This window comes from Osmerus mordax, chromosome 13 (assembly GCF_038355195.1).
Source record: "Osmerus mordax isolate fOsmMor3 chromosome 13, fOsmMor3.pri, whole genome shotgun sequence".
NCBI lineage: Eukaryota > Metazoa > Chordata > Actinopteri > Osmeriformes > Osmeridae > Osmerus > Osmerus mordax.
Window position 1 is genome coordinate 16,309,887 of NC_090062.1, and position 11,647 is coordinate 16,321,533.

Sequence of the window (11,647 nt, forward strand, 5' to 3'; positions counted from 1 at the left end):
TCTCTCTCTCTGTCTCTGTCTCTGTCTCTGTCTCTGTCTCTCTCAAACACACGCACACACACTCAGAGGGCTGCACACACACACACACACAAAGACACTATTGTCCGTCACAGACACTATTGTCTGAAGTGCCTGGCCGCATGTCTCTTCACCTGTCTGTTAAAGCCACAGGCACACTTTACAACAACACCTTGTCGCTTGTTCGCTGTTCCGTGCTGCTGTCTGCGATGGAGGACAGCTCTCTGTCAGTGATGTTGTCTCAGGGGGGACGTTTGCTGACGCGTTGATCGCAGTGCAAAGACACGCTTTAAACATAAAAAAAAACCTCAATTGGTTTCTGTGTTCCTTGTAAGTTTTGTGCCAGAATTCGTTTTTTTTCATTTGAGAGTGCGTTGGTGTTTTTTCGATTCATGTGTGACATCTCTCGTCAGATAGTCTTGTCTGGAGGTCAGACAGGGACTGTGTGAAGATTAGCAGCGTTCTATGATATTGGCTGTCAAGTGACTCATCCTGATCCACAAACTCACACCGCCCAGTAGCAAAGGACTGATCCTTGGTCCCAATAACAATGCCAGTGCCTTTTCATCCACCCTCCCAACTCCCCACCAACTCCCTCACCAACACCCCCCCGCCTCCCTCCCTCCCACCCCCACCCAAACAAAAAGCAGCGTCACAGAAGTGTGTAAGGACCATGTATGCGTGTGTGTGGCTGGCCTACAGCCAGATATAGTCCTCAGTCGAGCCAGTAGCTTACCTCAGCCAGGAAGAGACCGTCTAAGACTCTGGTCCTCTCCTAGTGTTGAAACCTTTTGCTTAGTCATGAATGGCGTGTTGTTGAGAGTGTAGAAAGTGGGGCTCAAAAGTCACGTACACATTCCCCGCATCCCGTAGATCGACAGAGCTTTTTTGTGGTGCTTCAGTATTTTTGTTGTGTAGTTACCTGGCCAGGTAGTTACCTGGTCTGGGCAGGGGGAGGGACGGGAGGGGGCGGGGGCTGAGGTGGGGGTCGAAACATACCATACACTAAGTTTACATTCCAGACATGGTATTCACAAGGACACACACACACTGAAACACAACACCTACACTTGCACTACGCACACATTCACAAACACAAGCAGTCATGCACATACCACACACACACACACACACACACATGCTATACACACACACACACACATACACACAAAACACACAGGCAGCAACAGCAGCACTGACATAATGACATTCACAAATACTTATTACTTGGCAAATGCCCAGTGCAGATCTGCACACTGTACTTTGTCCTCGGTGAGGGGCAGTTCTGTGATGGATACGTCCTCTTCACATACATTCTCTCTCACAATTATTTTTCAGGTACATGCACGAACAAGACACTGCCCACCTCCCCCTCCACACACACACACACACACACACACACACACACACTTTGTACGCTGCAGAGGTAGGAGCACCAAACGTTACTGTATCTCAAACCTGACAGGGCAGGGCAGGCGCCTAAGGCGGGGGCTTAGAGGTCAGAGGGCAGCGATGCGAATGTGTGAGTCAGAGCTCAGTCATGCTCGTGGGTTTTAGGTTGACACAGGGTGACGGCTCCCTGACAGCTCTGATCTAGGGCCCTCCTCTACCTGACAGAGACCCCCCCCCCCAACCTCCCCACCCCCACAGCTGCCAGACAGCCTAGAGAACCTGTATGAACAGTACAGTCTCCTCCGAGGAGAGATGAGGTGTATTAGGGAGTCAGGTGGCTGAGCGGTTAGGGAGTCGGGCTAGTAATCTGAAGGTTACTGGTTCGATTCCCGGCTGTGCCAAACTACGTTGTGTCCTTGGGCAAGGCACTTCACCCTACTTGCCTTGGGGGAATGTCCCTGTACTTACTGTAAGTCGCTCTGGATAAGAGCGGTCTGCTAAATGACTAAATGTAAATGTAAATGTAAGGGGGACTCTTCACCTCTGACTACAGAATAAGAGAGACTGTTGACTGTCTGACGCTCATTGATGTGTTTTTATGTTCATGTATAAGATTGTTTCCCATGCAAAGTTAGAGGAGGGGTGGGGGGTGGTTTATCCCTCTAACAAAACAGATATTGTGTGTTTGCCTTGCAGATCTGGAACATGAGCACCTTTCTGACAATGCAAGCCTCTTTACAGTAATTATGTTCAGTTTCAATGCCTCATTGTTCATAAAATGGATAACTCTAATGCTGTTCAAAGTAATTTTTTCTGTGATCAGTTCTAACCAGGCCCCGGCCAAGTTGGGGCCAAGTGCCACATCTCCCCGACACAGTGCTGACGCAGAAACAACAGAGTCAGTCCACTGAACATCTGGCTATAATCACAGCTGGGGGACTGGGGGGGGGGAGAGGGGCAGTGGTGTGAGCATTTGGCTTGTGAAGAAGAGAGGGAGAGGGAGGGAGTAATGAAGACGGGGAGAGAGAGAAAGAGAGATGAGAAAGATGATGGGGAGAGATGGAAGAAGGAAAGGGGGAGAGAGAGAGAGAAAGGTGGGGTGGGAGGATGGGAGAGATGGAAGGGGGAGGGAGAGCGAGATAGATGGGGAGAGATGAAAGAAGGAAAGAGAGAGAAAGAAAGGAAGGAGAAAGATGCAGAGGGTGAGGCGGAGGTTATAGAGAGCTGGAAAGTTTGGGGAATAGGGAGAGAAGGGCGGGAAAGGGGGAGAGGGGGAGAGGGAGAGAATGAGAATGAGAGACAGGGAACGAGAACAAGAGGAGGAGAGGAAGATTAGTGACTAGGCTGAACTTTAGAATAGTCCCAGGCTGAGCTGTAGAGGGCTGTTCAGCACCTCAGATGCTATCTCCCCATCCTCAGATTGAAGGAAAAAACAAACACTTTCAGCCCATTAATAAAAAAAAAAACTGTTTCTGCTCCAGAAAACGATTTGCAGCACATGTCAGGCCTTGAGTGGTTTTATCAACACTGCAATTACCAGAAGATCTCTGTGAAGTGAAATTAGCCAGTGTAGGGAGAGGAAAAAGAGGGAGAAAAAGAGAGAGAGAGAGGGAGGGAGGGAGGGAGGATGAGTACACAGCTGGCTCTGCATGTGGTTGAGTCTCATGATGTTCTGCTTCTTCCAGTGCCCCCAACACCTCACCCCCTCCCTCTCTCACTGTCTCTCTCCCTCCCTCTCTCTCACCCCCCCTCTATCTCTCACTGTCTCTCCCTCCCTCTCTCTCACCCCCCCTCTCTCCCTCCCTCTCTCTCACCCCCCCTCTATCTCTCACTGTCTCTCTCCCTCCCTCTCTCTCACCCCCCCCTCTCTCCCTCCCTCTCTCTCACCCCCCCTCTCTCTCTCACCGTCTCTCTCCCTCCCTCTCTCTCTCTGCCTCCCCCTTTCTGTCACTCTCTCCCTCCCCCCCCTCTCTCTCTCCTCCCCCTCTCTCCCCCACGCCCCCCCTCTCACACCCTCTCTCTCTCACTGTCTCTCTCCTTCCCTCTCTCTCCCTCCCTCCCTCTGTCTCTCTGCCTCTCCCTTTCTGTCACTCTCTCCCTCCCCCCCTCTCTCTCTCCTCCCCCTCTCTCCCCACGCCCCCCCTCTCACACCCTCTGTCCCTCACCCCTTTCTCTCTCACTGTCTCTCTCCCTCCCTCTCTCTCTCTCTCTCTCCCTCCCTCTCTCTCTCTGCCTCCCCCTTTCTGTCACTCTCTCCCTCCCCCCCTCTCTCCTCCCCCTATATCTCTCCCCACGCCCCCCCTCTCGCACCCTCTCTCCCTCTTGTTCTCTCCCCCACTCTCTCTCCTGACTCTCATGGTCATTCTCAGCCTGCTGCTTAGCACAAGCCAGGAAGTCACCCAGAATGAAAACAAAACACCGCCACTCTCAGGGACGTGTGACTGTGTGTGTGACTGTCTGTGTGACTGGGTGTGTTGATGGTTTGTGTGTGCGTGTAATGATGTGCATGGGGTTTGTGTGTGTGTGTGTATGTTGATGTGCATGGGGTTTGTGTGTGTGCGTGTTTGTGTTGATGGGTACAAGGTTTGTGTGTTGATGGGTACAAGGTTTGTGTGTGTGTGTGTGTGTGTGTGTGTGTGTGTGTGTGTGTGTGTGTGTGTGTGCATGTTTGAGTGTGACTCAGCACGGGCTTGGCCTTGTATATTAAACTGGAGTATACTCATTCTAAAACTGTGTGCGTTTGTGTGAATGTTTAAGTGCATAGGGGTTTGTGTGTGGGTGAATGCGTGGGTCGTTACATTAGTGTGTATTTCTCACATATCTTCATAGGAACTGGATTGGCTCACACGTGACATGAACACAACTCAAAGCAAACGCCAACAGGTCATGCAAGGCTGATCAAATTTGTGTGTGTGTTGATGGTTACAAGGTTTGTGTTTGTGTGTGTGTGTGTGTGTGTGTGTGTGTGTGTGTGTGCATGTTTGAGTGTGACTCAGCACGGGCTTTGCCTTGTATATTAAACAGGAGTAGACTCACTCTAAAACTGTGTGCGTTTGTGTGAATGTTTTTGTGCATAGGGTTTGTGTGTGGGTGAATGCGTGGGTCGTTATATTAGTGTGTATTTCTCACGTATCTTCATAGGAACTGGATTGGCTCACACGTGACATGAACACAACTCAAAGCAAACGCCAACAGGTCATGCAAGGCTGATCAAATTTGTTTAACGCCATGCAGGGTATACTATGAGCTCATGTTTTAGAAAGCCAGCAAGCTCTACATTTTTCTTCATTTTGACATGTATTCACTTGCTGGAAAGTACTCCGAAGTTTTCAGGAGAAAAACATCAACGTTCTGTCTTTCCCAGAACAATAAAGCTGTAATATTTTATTGTAGGACCACTGGACACAATCCACATGGGCTTGAATTAATATTTGGATGAATGAATTGCCATAGTGTGTCAGACGGCAGGGAGAGGTGATGGGAGTGGTGGTAGCCCGTTGGATCCACTCCGAGCCATGTAGGGACTTCCTGTAGCAACGAGACAGGCTGTGTCTCGTTGAGCGACGAATCGATTGAGTGTTTGTGATTCACACCCGTTACATTTGCATATAAGAAGGGAGTGTGACCAGAAACTGTGTTCTACGTGACGGATTAAATATACATCTGCATTGAAATTGGACTGTGTGTGCCGGTTTGTTATTGACCTTGATGGTGTGGAAACCCCAAACCCCTTAACCTGCTACATACTCAATCACCACTCCCCTCACCTCTACCCACTGTCTGCCACCATAGAAAGTTGCTAATAGATTTAAATCTGATGGCAGTTGATCCAATTGTGACCCATTCAGGTTATTTTCCTTAACTCTGTATCATGTTAGGACCAGTGGCAGTTTGAATGCTTCTGTCTCAGAAGTTCTCAGGGGTTATGAAAGCTGATGTCTCAGGAGACTCTGTTCTTAGAAGAATGTTTTTCCGTCTTTTATCTGGGGTTGTCTTATCAAACGAATGGTTAACCGAACCAGTAATCCTACCTTGCCCTGCCCTGCCCTGGATGATGACCTGCTTGGATTTATTGAACATACAGGAGTGTGTGTTTGTGTGTGCGGGTGAGGGAGCAGAGTGTGTGTGTGTGTGTGTGTGTGTGAGAGAGAGAAAGAAAGAGAAGTATGTTTGTTTGTGTGTGTGACAGAGAGAGAGCAAGGGGTGTGAGTGAGTGAGAGACAGAGAGCGAGGTGTGTGTTTGTATTAGAGAGAGAGAGAGGTTTAGTATGTGTGTGTTGAGTGTGTGCGGCGTTACAGGGAATTGTGTTGGTGTGATCTGACTGTTGAAGTCCAGAGAGATTTGTGTTGACTGTGTAAAATGTGCAGTTGTGTTGGTGCAGCGCCTGTAGATTCCATTGTGGTCAAAATGCTGTGTCAGCCCTTCAGCCTCACCAGCCTCACTGTACGACTCACAGCACCGTCAAATGGAACATGGGGAAAGGACAGCAGCAGACACACACACATACAGGCACACACACAGACTCAGACCCACACACTGTCACACACACAAACACACACAGATGTATGGTTATTCTGTGAAATGAAAAATTGTGGTCTGTAGCTCATTCTTTCGGACACAGCATGTGGTCCCCTGTCTGAGAGAGAGGAACAGGATATCTGTTTAGCCTCATGCTTCACACAACATGTTTCTCATGGACTTGTGTCCCTGTGTTCAGACTAAACAAGAAAAAAAAAAAAACTTTCTGTCCCTTGCTTGATTTCTTACCCTTATGTGACCAATTAAAAGGGAATCCGTCATTCAGTTAGTCTCCAATCAGTCAACAGAATTGCAGTTGTTCTGAGAAGACCTTGAGAATCTGTCGAACAAACATCTTGGCCCGTTAACCTTCCTTCCTTGTGTCTACCAACTATGATTGTATCCTCACTCTCTCCCTTCTTACCTTCTCACTCTGTCCATTCTTACCTTCTCTCTCCCTTCGTACCCTCTCTCTCTCTCTTCGTACCCTCTCTCTCTCTCTCCCTTTGTACCCTCTCTCTCTCCCTTCGTACCCTCTCTCTCTCTCTCTCTCGCTTCTTACCCTCTCTCTCTCCCTTCTTACCCTCTCTCTCTCTCCCTTCTTACCCTCTCTCTCTCTCTCCCTTCTTACCTTCTCTCTCTCTCCCTTCTTACCCTCTCATGTCTCTCTTTACGTTTCTAATTACAGAGATGAAGCTAAGTCATGCTTACACGTCTAAGACTACTGTAAGTCTATAGTCTTAAGTCTAAAGTCAGACCTGCAGTCTTTAGACCAGGACTAGACCTGCAGTCTGTCATGTAGGACTAGGCTTAGAATTCTGGAGTCTAAGATGACCTATGTTCTTTAATTCAAGACTAGGCTTTAGGACTAGTCTTGAGTTGAACTGGAGTCATTTGTCTCGGAATCTTGCTAGTCCAGTCTTCAGTCCCCCAAACAGGGTTAGGTTAACTACACCACTGGCTCTCTGTCCGACCAGCCCCCTGCTGTTCCACTCATGGACCTTGTTGGTTCCCCCCCCCCCCCCCCCCGGCCCCCTTCCCACCTCCCACATCCTGTCATTTTGTCTGCATGCAGCCCTGAAACTGAGCCAGCCTCCCCTCCACCCAGGCCACCCCCCTCCCCTTCCCTCCCAGCCCCCAGCCCCCAGGCCCCCCACTCCCAGCCCCCCTCCTTCCCTCTCCCCCCTTCAGGCCAGTTCCAGAGCCAGCCTCCTCTGGTAATCTGCCTGGACTACAATAATCTCTGCAATTGCGGCCTGTCATCAGGATACAGTGCTCAGCCACAAACCGGTCAATCCATAGTGGATAAAGATCTAGACATGCCATGCTATTGTTCTCTGTGTTTTCTCAGTGAACAGCAGACGTGCTCTGTGGCAAGTTTCAATCCTGCTAAAATAGGCCTAAAATTGACTATAAATAGTTGTTCTCATAAAGAAATAGACTTGGGCTTGTTCTTGCTTTAAGGGTTATAATGAAACCAGAGCTGGTGTTTGCATTGGATGGCGTTCTGGGCTTTGCTATGTGCGTGTGTGTGTGTGTGTGTGTGTGTGTGTGTAAGTATGTGTGTGTGTGGGCATGCACGTACAGATATGCACTGCTATTGTGTGTGAACAAGGGAGAGGACGTATCTGGTTGTGTCTGTGTGTGTGTTTGCTTGTGTCTGTCTGTGTGTGCTTGTGTGTGTGTCTTTGTGTGTGTGTGTGTGTGTGTCTGTGTGTGTGTTTGTGTGTGTGTATGTGTCCTGGGTACCCCCCTCTCAGGTCTTGGGAGAGGCAGGGAGAGAGTGAGGTCTGGGCTGACTGGAGAGGGGACAGTAAGAGGGGCCCTCACAGGATCACATGATCTGAGGGGCCCTCACAGGATCACATGATCTGAGGGGCCCTCACAGGATCACATGATCTGAGGGGCCCTCACAGGATCACATGATCTGAGGGGCCCTCACAGGATCACATGATCTGAGGGGCCCTCACAGGATCACATGACTGAGGGGCCCTCACAGGATCACATGATCTGATTCCAATGTTTTCTCAGGCTAAATACACGTCCCTGGGCCATGGGGGGTGGCGGGAGAGGGGTGGGGTTGATTGCAGGGGGCAGGGGGGCAGGGGGGGGGCAACACAATGAAGCAGGGTTCTGATCTCTCCAACAATGGCCTCTGGTTTTGCTGGTTTTGCTGGTAGACAAACATTCGTCAGGGTCTCCACCGCAAGGCCGCAGGGCTGTTTTAATCATACGGTGGAGGTCTTATTTACCCCAGCGAGTGTGGTCTGCTACCCGGAGACCTCTCACCCATCCCCCGCAGTCGCCTGGAGTCTCTGCCCCAAGTGTAATTTACTAAACAAACAACCTTGGAGGGGAACAAACCCTTTATACAAACGCTGGTGTGGCAGTGAAATGGGAATGTGGTTTTCAGTCAGTCCGGTTCCCGGACAGAGAGAGTTTAGAGCCTCAGGCGACTGAGAAGGTGTTCAGCGAGTTCTAGCCCGAGGTAGTGGGTTCTAGATGGTTCTAGGTGGTGGGAGGAATGATTGAGGTGTGTGGGGGGGGGGTGATACAGACCCACAGACAGGTGTCAGTTCCTTGGTTGAATAAGCAGAATTGAGTCCCAAAATGATCTCTCTCTCTCCCCCTCCCTCTCTCTCTTTCTCTCTCTCTCCCTCTCTCTCTCTCCCTCTTCCTCTCTCCCTCTTTCTCTCTCTCCTTTCTCTCTCTCTCTCGCTCTCTTTCTCTCTCACACACACACACACACACACACAACTGATTACCATCCGTTCCTCAGTCCGACTACCCTGAGCCCACCAGGAGTGTTTTTACCCCCCCCCCCCCCCCCCCCCCCCACACACACACACACACACACCAGTCCAGCAGGGTAGACCTGGAGTCTTACTGGAGTCCTTCTGCCCTAATCTGATTCATTACAATTTCCCTTTCAAAGCCGGCCAAGCAAAACCCTCTCGCTTTCGCATAAGACTGGAGTGTTACGACCCAAACAATGCTTTTCTTCAGGGAATCATTAACAATCCTGTGGTTTATTTTTGCACAGGGAGGCAGGGTTATGGGGGTGGAGGTGGGAAGTGTGTGTTAAGGAGTGATGGGGGTGGTTTGGGAAATGTGTGGAGGTGTGTGTGTGTATGACCGTGTGTGTGTGTATGACCATGTGTGTGTGTGTGACAGGTTTCAATGGAATTCTTGGCAGTGGTCTTGTGTGGGAGACTGCTCCATGTCATTTGGTAGGACATTGTTAATAGCTGATATACTGTAAATGCCCACTCACACACACACACTCACACACACACACTCACACACACACACTCACACACAGGTCCGCTCCACTCTTCAGTGTTTGCGCGCGTGTGTGTGTGTGTCTGATTGAGCTTGTGCACAGGGAAGTCTGCTGGTGCGTGCTGGGGCAGAGGCACACACACTAATCTGATTATGAGGAGGGTGGAATCTTGAAGAGGGAGAGAGGGAGAGAGGGAGAGAGGGAGAGAGGCAGGGAGGGAGGGAGAGGGAGAGGGGGAGAGAGAGGGAGGGAGGCAAGGATGGAGGGATAGAGAGAGAGAGAGGGGGGGGAGAGAGGGGGAAAGGGGGGGGAGAGAGGGGGAAAGGGGGGGGAGAGAGGGAGAGGGAGAGGGAGAGGGAGAGAGAGAGAGAGGGAGGGAGAGGGAGAGGGGGAGAGAGAGGGGGTCTTGGAGGTTTACCTTCCTCCTATAAACTCTCTGTGAACCAGCACACCAAGGCGACGTCTGACACTGCGAGATACTTCACGGAAGGATTATGGAACCGGTGTGAATGTATGTACCCATGAGCGCATGTTGAGTTGTTTACACATTCCATCATTGTCGGAATGTGTGTGTGCGCCTGTGTGCATGTGTCTGTGTGCATGTGTGTGTGCGCGTCCATTTTCAGGGCTTATCACACGCAGGCCTGAACAGTCATAAGTATCAGGAATCATTCAGGCAGGTGACCGATCTACCGAGGTAACCTGTGGCTTCGCAAACTCCCTTCCAGCCCGGGATGTTCGAAGATATTGGTTTTTATTTACACTGCCCTTTCTTCCAACAATTGTGACTAATCTGTCCACAATGCTGCGGACTAGTCACACTCCCAGTCCAGAGACGATGTGCAAGCAAACAGAGGCAACACCACAGAACTGAACACCTCACGTATACAGTGATGACTAATAGTCACCTGAAACTCCATGTATTTGGTGGAGGGGGGGAGAGGGGAGGGAAGGGGAGGAGAGAGGAGGGGAGGGGGGGGAGAGAGGAGGGGAGGGGGGGAGAGAGGAGGGGAGTGGGGTAGGGGAGGGGGGGAGAGGGGAGGGGAGGGGAGGAGAGAGGAGAGGAGGGGGGGAGAGAGGAGGGGAGGGGGGGAGAGAGGAGGGGAGGGGGGGAGGATTGTTACGTGTGGTCAGTGATTCAGAATGTGATGTCATTTTCACATCCCTCCAATCGCAACACACCTGCATAGGATTGGTTAGTGTCAGCTTGGAAGCTCAGAAACTCACTGGAACTAATATTGTATTTAGTTTTCCTTTTCTTGGTCTGTAAAATGTTCTTTTGGCCTGAACCTAAACATGATACACACACACACACACACACTCACTCACAAAGCTGTGTGTGTGTGTGTTCCTGTTGTGCTGCCTGGGCTCTGGTGTCTGTGCTGTGCAGTATTTACCTGGCGAGTCGCCACATGCTCTCAAGTCATAAACAAAGAGGGCATTCTTTAGTGTACACTGGTTTGTCAAGTTCTAAGTATACATACATACACACACATGAACACGCATGCACCCCCCCCCCCCCCACACACACACACACACACACACTCACGCAGTAACCTACCACTCCCTCACCTCTCTCTTAAAGGTACGGTAGTCATGGTGATTGTATTATCTTATAAATACACACAGCAGTTTATTCAGCTCAGGTCTTTAGGAGAAAGTACTGTTATGATCCTGTCAAAATTTAACTGTGTGCGTCACAAGACAAGTCGGCCATTACTCTCACACATCAAAGGTTTCAACAGTATTTGCATGTAACAGATTTGACTGGAATGTAGATCGTAGATGTTCGTTATTCAGAGTCATGTCTTCTCACTTACAGCAAAACATATAGAGGACAACACAAATAAACTACAGACAAATAAAATACACACACGCACATGTACACACACATACACACACATGTACACATATTTGTTTATTGACAGCCTGTGATTCACCCCGCATGTAACATATTTACAAAATGCACAGCATCGATCTGTGCTCTTCTGATCTTTGATCTACTGCTATTCTTTCAACTTGTTATATTTTATATATATAATATTTGTTTGTTCCTTTGGATAAAAGCATCTGCTAACTGAATAAAAAGTAAAAAGTAAAACATATAAAATGGATTGTCATCCCATTGGCCAACACAGTCCGATTCTGTCGAATACAACACAATACTTGTTCAGTCAAAGCCCTCCCCAAACAGCCGAATACAATGCAATACAAACGTTATGCTTATATGTTATGTTAAATGACCTATAGCAAGTAGAGGAGGAGAGAGGAGGGAGAGGGGAGGAGAACAGAGAAGCCCAAAACGGTAGATTAAAGCAGATTACAGTAGAGTAGAGTAGAGTAAAGTTCTCATCAAGTACTCATTAAGATGCAAGAACTTTTTTTTCAAATATTTTTTCTACCTTCAAAACCTTTATTTCAAAAATACTTTTTAG